This window comes from Leptonotus elevatus, chromosome 18 (genome assembly GCF_054856555.1).
Source record: "Leptonotus elevatus isolate MCC_2025b chromosome 18, RoL_Lele_1.0, whole genome shotgun sequence".
Taxonomy (NCBI): Eukaryota; Metazoa; Chordata; class Actinopteri; order Syngnathiformes; family Syngnathidae; genus Leptonotus; species Leptonotus elevatus.
The window spans coordinates 2,332,239-2,342,137 of record NC_141256.1 but is presented as its reverse complement, the minus strand read 5'-3'; the positions used below and the strand labels follow the sequence as shown (position 1 = coordinate 2,342,137).

General features: G+C 37.7%; 2 long non-coding RNA genes across 2 annotated transcripts; one reads left to right on the top strand and one right to left on the bottom strand.

The window, feature by feature from the left end:
• The first annotated feature begins 702 nt into the window (after positions 1–702).
• Positions 703–2,118, top strand: LOC147158240 (uncharacterized). The gene is made up of 2 exons (XR_015090891.1): positions 703–1,114; positions 1,809–2,118. It is a non-coding gene; the product is annotated as an uncharacterized LOC147158240 (long non-coding RNA).
• Positions 2,109–3,771, bottom strand: LOC147158239 (uncharacterized). Its single transcript, XR_015090892.1, has 2 exons — positions 3,360–3,771; positions 2,109–2,709 (listed from the first exon to the last, which is right to left on the bottom strand). It is a non-coding gene; the product is annotated as an uncharacterized LOC147158239 (long non-coding RNA).
• Positions 3,772–9,899: the final 6,128 nt, after the last annotated feature.

Sequence of the window (9,899 nt, the reverse complement as noted above, 5' to 3'; positions counted from 1 at the left end):
TGTAGGTATGTTCGTCACAATTTTTTTCCCTCATGATTTGTCCCAGACTTCCAGTATCCCACTTAAATAGATTTGCACCTGGACTGAGTAACAGTTTGAATCACAGACGAGATTTAGAACCACAACAAGAGCCCTTTCAAGAGTAGTATATGGGAGGTAGAGTGTTGCAGTGCCGCACTTTGGCGCAGCGGGGGCGGTGTTGGACCAAAGAGTAAATGCGAGCGATGGAGTTTGATCTGAGTGCGTTGGTGGAAAATGCTAAAAATAAAGTTTGTACGAAAGCAACGAAAAGAGAACATGCCTGTTCAGTCTCAGTCTGTAACACGGTTAAGAGTTCATTGGGCAGGGGAAGATGATTTAACAAGAGCAACCTGTATGGAGGTAAATTTGGTGCAAAACTAACTTGTGCAAAAAATTTGTACCTGTAGAAAAAAGTCTAAATTTGTATCTGTAAAAGTCGTGATTTGTATCTGTAAAAAAAATGTGTGCCTGTAAAAAAAAAAATTGTATCTGTAAAAGAAATTTGTACCTGTAAAAAAAAAATGTGTATGTGTAAAACAAATTTGTATCTGTAAAAACAAATTTGTACCTGTAAAAGTCATGATTTGTATCTGTACAAAAAAAAAATCGTACCTGTACAAAAAGTATAAATTTGTATCTGTAAAAGTTGCGATTTGTACCTGTAGAAATGACAACTTGTAGTCAAAGAAGTCGCCACTAGGAGTCACAAGTGGGTTTTCTGCTGCTGTTCAGTGACGTGAGTTTTGCCCCATTTGTCGCGCTACAAATGGAGCAAAACTAATTTGTACTTGTAGAGCGCCGTGATTTGTACTCGTAGAAGAAGAGGGCGGGCTCTGGAGGATTTGGGCGGGCTAAAGCTCAACCTCATTGGTTGAGCGAACGACCGTGGGTTGAACTCAAATGACGCCCATAAATCCGCAATTCCAAACAGAGTAGCCACACTAGTTTACGCGTCATTTTGGAAGAAGAGGACGTCCCAGGCGTGAAAATTGCAACATGGTTCAATATACGAACACCGTGTGGAACAGCTTAAACATTGGTTGACATGCAGAGCACTCCAAGTGGGCAGAAAGAAAGAAATTTTAGTATGAAGGTAAGATTTATTGTACGAACATAGCTCGTAATCCGGTGCTAGCTAGCTAGCTCATCTCATGTTGTTGTCACGAAAACTGAACACATTGAAGTCACGATTTGTATTTCAAGATTTGAAGCCTACCAGTGTAAACATACGATCAATAGCTTGTACCTGTAAAAAAAAAAAAAGTGGACAGTACTCAGCTACTTGTATTTGACTAACATTATATTCAAGCATCTGTACTCTTACTATCATAATAAAATGAAAACAAAACGTTTTTACTGCGAGTGGATCTTTAAGCCGCTACAGGTATTTTAACCTCAACCCTTTACCGTCTGTATTTAATCAATTAATTTCAAATATTACAATTTATTGATAAATGTCAGTATTTTTGCAATGTATGCTTTGCAAAGTTAAAATAAAAGGCTCTTACACTTTTAAACGTACACATTTGCTTTCAACACTGAAGCCAAATAAAAATAATGCAAATGGGAATGTTTATAAACAATGTCTGTGTCTATCAGTATTACCACTATTTCTGATATTAAGATGTGACAAAATCTTAGTTTTTTTCCTGGCTAACAAGATAAAGCTAAACATTTAACTGATTACGTATAATGTCAGTGGCTGTGTTTTGATAATGACACAGCTAGGAAGCTATGATTATTTTTTATTGTATGAATATGCTGACCCAACCATTCTATTCGCACAGATGCCAGCATGCAGTCAATCAAAGCTACTTCTTGATCAATCGCTAGACGGTGGCACATGGTGTGACATCAAACCTGCTTCAAAGTGGCTGTGAAGTCCAACAAATGAGAATCCTTGATACACTGGTTACTGTTCTGAGAGAATTTCACTACAAACACCTTTGGGAAAGTGAAGAAATTATGCTTTCTAAATGTCTTCCAATTTTGAGTTTGAAATATTGCAGGAGTACAATTTAATCCATATTGAGAGTTATTTGAAATAGTCAGATCAAATAACAACATGTATCATTCAATAAACAAGATTGTGCATCATTTGAAATGTTTTATTTGATGTCCAGAAGAGCCGTTTCTGCATCCATCCAAGACGAGAACAGTATTCTTCTCACAAACAGAACAAAAGTTATTGATGGAGCTGTATGAGGAATTCAAGACTCACCAAAAAAGGCAATACTGCTGCTATCACTAAGACGAGGGAAATATGATTGGCAAAAAAAAAAGAAAAAAGCAGACAGACTAAATATATAAGTTATAATTGTTTCATGTTAGATGTGTATTTCACATTAATCGTGTTATTAATTATTGATTTAATGTAAAGCACCTCGAATTGACCTACATATTCATTCTTCACTGTTACATCTCAACAGTAGCCAAAAGCGATCATGGCAGCAAGTAGCCTATAACAATATATATATAAAAAATAAGACTAAATAGGTGTTGCCCATTATTGTAGCCACCAGAAAAAAAGACTGACCACTGCCACAGGTAGATCTGCAAAATAATTTTCCATAATCCAGTTTGATGGAATACCCCCAGGTGTCATCTCCTGTCTCTTGGCTGCTTTCTGATGAAGTGGGTCATCCTTTTCACTGATGCTTCAGCAGTGTCTCCAGCAGTTGTCTCCACCTTTTGAGCAAGATTTTGAAATATATGAGATTATCATTTAATTAAAAATAAATAAACTAACATTTGACCTTGTTACTTTTGTTAAAGTAGCTGCGTGACACTGCTCACATCTTAGTAATACAGATAAGACTGGCATTTCAAAAGCAGAATAGCCAATATTTAAATAAGAGTAATGTTACATTGGAAAATGTAACTCAAGTAGAAATGAAAAGCGCAGAAAAAATACTTGCACAAATATTTGAGTACTGTGAGTGATGAGTAAACTAAGAGTGTAAGAGCAAAATACTGACATTTATCAATAAATTATATTTGAAATAAAATGATTAAATACAGAGGATACAGGGTTGAGGTTGAAATACCTGGAGCGGCTTAAAGATCCACTCGCAGTAAAAACGTTTTGTTTTCATTTTATTATGATAGTAAGAGTACAGATGCTTGAATATAATGTTAGTCAAATACAAGTAGCTGAGTACTGTCCACTTTTTTTTTTTTTACAGGTACAAGCTATTGATCGTATGTTTACACTGGTAGGCTTCAAATCTTGAAATACAAATCGTGACTTCAATGTGTTCAGTTTTCGTGACAACAACATGAGATGAGCTAGCTAGCTAGCACCGGATTACGAGCTATGTTCGTACAATAAATCTTACCTTCATACTAAAATTTCTTTCTTTCTGCCCACTTGGAGTGCTCTGCATGTCAACCAATGTTTAAGCTGTTCCACACGGTGTTCGTATATTGAACCATGTTGCAATTTTCACGCCTGGGACGTCCTCTTCTTCCAAAATGACGCGTAAACTAGTGTGGCTACTCTGTTTGGAATTGCGGATTTATGGGCGTCATTTGAGTTCAACCCACGGTCGTTCGCTCAACCAATGAGGTTGAGCTTTAGCCCGCCCAAATCCTCCAGAGCCCGCCCTCTTCTTCTACGAGTACAAATCACGGCGCTCTACAAGTACAAATTAGTTTTGCTCCATTTGTAGCGCGACAAATGGGGCAAAACTCACGTCACTGAACAGCAGCAGAAAACCCACTTGTGACTCCTAGTGGCGACTTCTTTGACTACAAGTTGTCATTTCTACAGGTACAAATCGCAACTTTTACAGATACAAATTTATACTTTTTGTACAGGTACGAATTTTTTTTTGTACAGATACAAATCATGACTTTTACAGGTACAAATTTGTTTTTACAGATACAAATTTGTTTTACACATACACATTTTTTTTTTACAGGTACACATTTCTTTTACAGATACAAATTTTTTTTTTACAGGCACACATTTTTTTTACAGATACAAATCACGACTTTTACAGATACAAATTTAGACTTCTTTCTACAGGTACAAATTTTTTGCACAAGTTAGTTTTGCACCAAATTTACCTCCATAAACCTGTAGTAAAACTGCTTCCACGCAGAGCAGTTGCACATACAATTACGATTCATGTTATTCGCTGTGTACTAGTCTGTAACTGAATTATCTTTTATTATGAGGTCATTAGGAATAGAAAGTTGCTAGTTGGAATTTTAAACATAGTTTCTATCTGCTTTTGCAAATATGGGGAAAACCCTCAATTTAAAACAATATATTATTATTAATATTAATATTATTATTATTAGTGTCAGTCGGTCAGGGCAAGCAGGAGAGATGGAGCTTTCCTGCAAAATGACGGTCAACTCGGTGAAAGGAAGCTCTCCGCTCATTGAAAAGCATTGGACTTTGGCTCGTAATTTGATTTGTGAGGATTATTTTGATTTCAAAATTAGACATGTCGTTTGACTACTATAATGATCTGGCTGGTTTGTATGCTAGTCACAGACAAAATAAATACAATACGCCATTTTTATACCATGTAAAGGAACATTTGCATTGTGTTGCATTGCAGAAATATCCAAAATGCCCGGATGTTCAGAATTGTCATTCGATGCCTGTGTCCAAATTCACAAGGCTGGATCCTCCGAAGACCGAATTTGTTGGCTGCATGACGTCACTCCCGGCGCGACTCGACAGCACACACATATTTACACATGAATGGATTGTCGGTCAATGCGCTACCGACAAGCAGTATTGACAATCCATTCATATGTAGGTCCGTGCGCACTTGAGAGTCGCGCCGGGAGTAACGTCATGCAGCCGATAAATTCTTGCTTCGGATGACCCAGCCTTGTGAATTTGGACACAAGCTATATTTCCTGTTCAAATGCATGGGAAGAGCAACTGGGAGAATCTGCATCATACCTTCTTTCACGCATGGTGCAAGCACGCACTGTCACATCACACAGACACGTATAGCATAAGTATGCCGATGTTCAACAGTCTGTCTAATATTTAATGAATGTGTGAGACATTTGGCCAGAAAAGTGACTAAAGTGCGTGGTTGAGCCCAAAAAGTGCTATGCCTATGCCACAGGGTGGCAGTGTTGAGTTGAGCTCAATTGGCACAATGCATAGAAGAAGCACGGTTTGAGTAACGTGAGAAGTCGGATTTCTTTATTGCATAGCAGTTCCGACCTCAAGTGTTCGAGGTGAATGTGAAAAACAAAGATGGCTGATCCCAATAAATTGTTTGTTGTTCTGGTTAACACAGTCAGCACAAATCACGCTGTTATGTGAAGTTACTTATTTTGAATAACGAAATTAATTTAAAGAAGTAAAGAAATAGGTATGAGAAAGCACAAAAAAGCTGAGGCACTCTGCTGGTATACTTCTTTTTTATTTATTAATCAATTATGTCTTGCCATTCAGTGTGTCTCAATCGGTGTCACCATTCATTCATATGTAAGCACGGATTTATGTAATTCCGTGGGCTGTATAGTGTTAAATCCTCTTTCCCTATCCAGTGAACTCTTAACCGTGGTACAGAGACTGAACAGGCATTTTCTCTTTTAGTTGCTTTCGCACAAACTTTATTTACATTTCTTCACCAACGCCACTCAGAGCAAACTTCACCACACTCATTCACATGGACAAACACCGCCCCCTTGTGCCAAAGCGCAGGATCGCAACACTCTATCCCCCATAATACCATTCTTTAAAGGGCCAGGTTTGGCCTGTATTAATAGGCTTTCAAAAATGTGGTTGCTGCTTAATACTTCGCCACTAGGTGGCACTCTTTGGCAAATGCGTGCAGGTATAATAATAGCAAAAGCGACATCTCCTGTCAAAATAAGAACATAGGCTAACTGCAATTTTCAGGAAGGATGACAGTACAATAAATGTTTCTAATAAATGAGGGGATGAACGAAGAACACCATGTCTTCATGTCTTTCTTTCAAGCATCTGTCTAAGAGGGCTGTCATATTTTCTCCTACTACTAAAACATTATTTAGTAGGAACGCTGTTTGAGTGGCTCTGGAAGTGAGAGCACTTACTGTGTAATGTCTTATGTCATCCTGGAATGAGTAATTTGTTGATGGTCTCAAACCCAGACTATAGTAAAGCCTATCTCACTGAGCGGTGAATGCTGTGTGTATACTGTGTGCTAAGTTTTTCCTGCTGCAAGGCAGCATTGAACAGGTTAAAAATTTCCTTGTGAATCCATTCTTTCACTTACATTCACAAGTGTTTAGGAAACAGTTGTAAATAGTCGTAAGACTTGTCGCTAAAGTTCTTAATTCACCGACGCTCGAGACCATGTGACCATTCCACTATATGATTAATTAACGAGTGCAAGCATTCAAAAGTATTTGACGCAGGTACAGTATCAATCATCGATCATCATGCCACCCAAGAAGCAACAAGGCACTAAGAGGAAGGCAATACGGAGCCCCTCTGGTGTCAGGGTTTGAAAAAAAAGTAATCTGTTCCCACAGTTTAGCAATCTGTACCTACAGTTTAGTACTAATCTGTTTCCACAGTTTAGTCATCTGTACCCACAGTTCACTGATCTGTACCCACAGTTTAGCACAAAACAGGCAAGAAACTCCATGCTATTTTGATTGTGTGGAAATGAGAGCAGGTTAAAATCAGTGTGTGTGTTTTTTTTTAATGGAAGGCAATGAGGAAACCAGCGTTTTCACCAATGCAAAACTGTGAAAACACTGCCATCTTCAGGCCAGAAAATGCAATTGCGTGTTAGGTATAGCCAACTTCAGCGTCGCTGCTCATTTGAGTTATCCATCGTTTGTAGAATACATAACTAATCCTCACATCAAATTTACCAATTTCTCCCGTCGGTGTGGTATACTAAAATGAGCAGCGACGCAGAAGTAGGCTCTAGCCCCGTCTTATCAGCCTATACGTATTATTGAAACCTAAACCGCAATTGCATTTTCTGGTTTAAAGATGGCAGTGTTTTCACAGTTTTGCAATGGTGAAAACGCTGGTTTCCTCATTGCCTTCAATTTGAAAAAACACCCATTCTAACCTGCTCTCATTTGCACAAAATCAAAATGGCATGGAGTTTCTCGCCTGTTTCACACTCAACACTACTCCTGTTTTCAAATAAATCAAACTTGTATCTATATATTTGAGTGTTCTTCTTTGTTTGTTATTGACGTGCTAAACTGTGGGAACAGGTTACTAAACTGTGGGAACAGATTACTAAACTGTGGGTACAGATTTCTAAACTGTGGGTACAGATAAGCACAAAAAAAATGTTTTCATACCCAGGCTGACGTCAGAGGGGCTCCGTAAGGCAATGACCTCTTATCATGAGGCATTTAAGGAGGTCGTGGACTTTCATGCCAAGGTCTCAGCCGAATAACTCCTTTCTGTTTCTTCAGACACCTTTGTTGCAGTTCAATTTGCTCCCAGCTAACAACAAACGTTTAAAGAACGTCCGTATTTGGTTATCTAAAGGTTAGCTTGAACTAGGGATGTTCAACACCTTTTTTTTTAGACCGATACTCAAATCTTCAGTACTCACCGATACCAAGTACTTGTTGTATCGGTATGTTGTACTTATGATACATACAATTAAAATTAAAAGAGACAATAAAAAAAAAAGACCTATATATCTCAATTATAGCAAATTTCCATAAAATTGCTTGAAATTAATGGCAATTATATTCTTTTAATTTGCTCATAAAAGTAATTTTGGATAGAGCACACAATAAAATGAATTTAAAAAAATAGATAAATAAAATGAAACAAATCGAGTGGCTAGGGGGAAAAAAGTCCCAATCAAAATATGTGGTTGTACAAATTCCTTTTAAGGAATAAAGTAGGGCTGCAACTATCGAGTATTTATTCAAATACTCAACTGGAAATTCTATCGAGCACTCAAGTACTCGGATAAAATATATTTTTGCTTGGATAAAGAGTAATTTAAAGTACACAACAAAAAAATAAAGACATTTTTGCTTAATAATGAAAAACAAGTTGGTTCAATGGTTTCCTCTTTTTTTTTTTTTATTAACAGTTTATTTTTTCAAGTTCACTTGAACTTGAAGTTCAGTTACATTATTTGCCAGGGTAGTGATTGTGCATTTATGAATTTAAAGGTGTTGACCAGTAGCCCTACAGCACAGGTGTCAAACTCCGGTCCTCGAGGGCCCTAGTCCCGCAGGTTTTGGAGGTTTCCCTCTTCCAACACAAGCTGATTCCATTTAGCAGGATCGTTATCAGGCTTATGCCGAGCTTGCTAATGAGCTGATCATTTATCCGCTGTGTTGGAGAGCGGAAACATCCAACACCTGCAGTACTGCGGCCCTCCAGGTCCGGAGTTTGACACCTATGGCCTACAGGAATTAGTATACATAAAACCCAAAGGGAAACAAAAAAGGCACATTACAAATATAATGTAGTGTGTATAAGAGCTATAATTAGCGTCTGCGAGGGCTGTAAACTGCACCATTCTATTTTTAGCACCGCAGCTCAATGATGTTAACAAGGCAATTAAGCGCACGGCAAACGTAAATGAGGCAATTCAACACGGCGAAGTTCTGTGAGCTACAAACACATATCAACCACAGATATAGGTGATATTACTCACAACAAAAGTACTTACTTATTCTCAGTAATGCACAATGAAAAGGAGATGTAATGAAATGAAAAAGTGTTACCTCATAAGGAGACACACAGGAAACAAACAAGACGGAACAAAACTTTTGTTCCCTCCAGTTTTCCTGACAGTTCCTGACCAAAAAAATGGCCACATGAGGCCGATACCAGTATCGATAATTGTCGCAAGTACCGATACCATGAAATGTGGCCTGGCATAGGTACTCGCCCATCCCGAGTATTTACTTGTTTCCATTTAACCACTTAACAAGTTTCCATTTAACTTTTTAATACGTACTAATAACCTTGGGAGCTCTCTGAATATTTTTTTGAAATTTAAAATGAAGTCTATTGTCTAAGATTGTAAAAAAAGAAAAGAAAAGAAAAACATGAAAAATTGTTCAATAACCAATAATGCTTTAAGACATTGCAACAAAGTAAAGATTGGCATTTGTATTTTAAATCTGTTTTTACGCCAATGTTTTTTCCTCCTTTTTACTGAAAATGAATATTGACTTCAAATATCTGTTATCGGCCTCCTTGACTACTAATAATCAGCATCTGTATCAGCCCTGAAAAAAACACATCGATCTATCTCTATAATTAAGTGGCCATATCCTGCATACATTTAAAAATCCTTGCTGAACTGATTTTTGTTTTGTTTGTTTTCCTTACAAAAGTAGATTGTATCATCTCCACATTTATGTTCATTGGATAATTGTGTTCTTACAGAAAAACTGGGAGGAGCTAACGTAGGACCATTCGCCGTATACTGCGCAGAGTGGCTACAAATGACGTCCTGTCCGAGTATAGCCTGCGAGGGAGGAAATCAATAAAGCCCTTTCAAGATCTGACGCTGTGCGAGATTATAATAGGCAAGTCTTAATATATTGTTCACATAGGTTTTATGGCACGCTTGACTGACAAGGTGTATTGATGCTTAATTTTGACTTCTACTCTAGCGGCTTGTCGAAAGAATTTCCTCAGCCAGACAGAAGCCCAATTTGAGGCCGCCATTGGGTTGGCGCTCAAGTCCGTCAAGCGGTAAATTTAATTCATTCACACAAAGTCATTTTCAACACTCTTCGCTCCCGGCTGTTTTACTGGATTTTGACTGATTTTGCAAGCCCCACAGAATATTGTGTTCTATTGCTATAAAAACATCAAACAACACCAAAAGAAAGATTTGAGTCTCTTCTTTCAACAGGAAAAAAAAGTACATATGTATCTGTTTCCGTTTTGCAGC